This window comes from Lucilia cuprina, chromosome X, assembly GCF_022045245.1.
Source record: "Lucilia cuprina isolate Lc7/37 chromosome X, ASM2204524v1, whole genome shotgun sequence".
Classification (NCBI taxonomy): domain Eukaryota; kingdom Metazoa; phylum Arthropoda; class Insecta; order Diptera; family Calliphoridae; genus Lucilia; species Lucilia cuprina.
In genome coordinates, this window is record NC_060949.1 from 14,939,676 (window position 1) to 14,942,985 (window position 3,310).

Sequence of the window (3,310 nt, forward strand, 5' to 3'; positions counted from 1 at the left end):
CGTTTGTCATTAAAGCGGGTTTTTAGCATCTCAAAATGGAAGATTATTATAAAACTATAAAATGCTTAAGACAGATTCAGAGTTGAGATCAACTCTTCAATCTAAACTCATGGGCGAAGTTTGAAGTGCATGATGTTGAATACATAGAACATACATAAATTTTTGGTCTTCTGTTCCGATTTTACAGCTAACGTCTGGAAAGGAATCTCAACTATAGTCTAGACAATATGATAGCCTGAACTATAGTTTCATTTATATTCTGGACTATAGTCTATACTATATACCTGATTATAGTATCTACTATTTATTTGACTGTAGACCATATTACATATATATTGGACTATAGCTTCTACTATTGACTGGAATCGAGGTTGGTCTATATTCCTGACTATAGACTGGAGTATAGTCATGACTATTGGCCCGACTATAGCGGTGACTATAAACTGGACCATATTTTTGACTATATGCTAGACTATAGTCTTAACTTTAGACTGTCTTTACTATATATGTCTGATGTCTTGACTATAGACTGGATTACACTATAGTTTTGAAAAAGTCCAATAATTTTTCAAGACTATATAAAAAATGCTACAAAAGATGCTAGGTGCTAGATTACATTTTTGTGTGCTAAATGAGTTTAAAAAGTGCTAAATTTGCAACACTGTTCACCATTATGTTTGATGAATATCTATTATTTTAACTAATTTTTACTTTACATATTAATTTTTATACCCTACACCACTATAGTAGGGAGGGTATTATACGGTTGTGTTGATGTTTGTAGCATCCAAAAAGTATGCCGTCTGTATTCATGTAAAGGCTCAGTTAGTCTCTATGTTCCGTTCCGTGATGAATCAGCTGATTCGTATTTGGCTTACGAAAACCTGTGTGAGTCGTTAGTTTGGCCGTAACGTTGAAGTTGCGTTGCGGATGTAGAAAATAGAATTCAATCCGCAACGTTAAGTGACAGCTATAAACAGCTGACATAAAATACAAAAAAGATGTAAACAAGAAAAAAACAGTGATGTTAATGTTTTAAAAATAATGTACATCCAAAAAATTTTAATTATTACGATTAATTGAAATAATTTAAAATTAAACATTAAAATTAATGTACTTCTTATATTAGTTAATATTTATTACAAAATTATACTAAATGCTATGAAGTTTAAAATTTAAAAAAAAAAACGCGAAAACTATAAAGTAAGAGAGATAAAACTCTGAAATATGTCAAAGAAAATAGAAAAAAAGAAAAGACCAAGAAAGAAATTAAAAAAAATCGTGTTACGTGTTTTTACTTTTTTAAAAAAGATGGGGGGTATTGAAAATGGGAAATATCGGTTCACGATTTCGCCTAGCCCTCATATAAGCCCCCCTTTAGAAAATGACATTATCGCCAATAACTGACTAACAAAAGCATCAATAGCGCTGTAATTCGGCAAAAACATGTTTTATGGGGACATAAATCTTTTCATAGAATTTCATAAGGATCGGTCCATAATTGAACCTACCCCCCATACAACGTACCCTTCAGAAAATGACTTTATCGCTCACAACTGACTAACAGAAGCATCAATAGCGGTGTAATTCGGCACAAATATGTTTTATGGTGATATAAATCTCTTCGTAGAATTTTATAAGGATCGGTCGATAATTGACCCTACCCCCCATATAAAGTCCCTTTCAGAAAATGACTTTATCGCCCATAACTGGCTAAGAGAAGCATCAATAGCAGTGAAATTCGGCACAAACATGTTTTATAGGAACATAAATCTTCTCGTAGAATTTCATAAGGATCGGTCCATAATTGACCCTACCCCCCATACAAAGTACCCTTCATAAAATGACTTTATCGCTCACAACTGACTAACAGCAGCATCAATAGCGGTGTAATTCGGCACAAACATGTTTTATGGTGACATAAATCTCTTGGTAGAATTTTATAAGGATCGGTTCATAATTGACCCTACCCCCCATATAAAGTCCCCTTCAGAAAATATTTTTATCGCCCATAACTGGCTAAGAGAAGCATCAATAGCAGTGAAATTCGGCACAAACATGTTTTATGGGGACATAAATCTTTTCGTAGAATTTTATAAGGATCGGTTCATAATTGACCTACCCCCCATATAAAGTCCCTTTCAGAAAATGACTTTGTCGCTCATAACTGGCTAAGAGAAGCATCAATAGCATGGAACTTATGTGTGTCGAATTTCATCGCTATATTCCCATTTTTAAGCCAGTAATGAGCGTTAAAGTCATTTTCTGAAGGGGACCTTATATGGAGGGTAGGGTCAATTATGGATCGATCCACATAAAATTTCATAGAGAGGTTTTGGCTAGTAAGAAACTTACTAATGTCAAATTTCATCTCTATACTTTTATTTTTAAGAGAGTAATGAGCGTTAAAGTCATTTTCTAAAGGGGACCTTATATGGGGGGTAGGGGCAATTATGGTCCTATGTCCGCCATAATGTAGAATTACTTTGCGGACATCAAAAAACTGACCTATGTGAAATTTTGTGGTATTTGCTTCATAAACAACGAATTTGAGAATATTTGAAACTATTTATACAATATTCCGGGGGATACATTTGTATGGGGGCTATGTGAAATCGTTGACCGATTTTGCCCATTTTCAATACCAAACATTTCTGATCAATAAAATATATTTTGGGAAAATTTCATCTCAATACCTCTTATTTTGTGGACGCTATCGTGCCAACAACAGACAGACGGACGGACATGGCTAGATCGTCTTAGAATCTTACGAGGTCCCAGAATATATATACTTTATGGGGTCTTAGAGCAATATTTCGATGTGTTACACACGGAATGACAAAATCAATATACCCCCATCTTTTTTGATGGTGGGTATAAAAAGAAAAGACAAAGAAAGAAATTAAAAAAATCGTGTTTCGTGTTTTTACTTTTTATAATTATATTAATTTAATTATTAAAATTCGTTATAAATGTGTCCACTGATAATCATTGGCCAAGAAAAAAACAATTCTAGTTTTAGACACAAAGAAAGAAAATGAACTCTGGTTTTTGACACAACAAATCAGAGTTGCTTTTTTTGCTTATTCTTAAAAACAGCTGCTACGTTCTTACGTATAAACTAACTACACATTAACAGTCAACGGAACGTCACAGAACGGAAACGTTACGGAACTTTAAAACTAACTGAGCCTTTAAACGTATATAAGTGTATAGAAAACACACTGTCTATAGCTAAGCGCATTTACAAAAACAAAAGAGTACCAAGCGCATAGGGCTTGGGCACCCTTGGTTTGGATGCAGTTGGCGT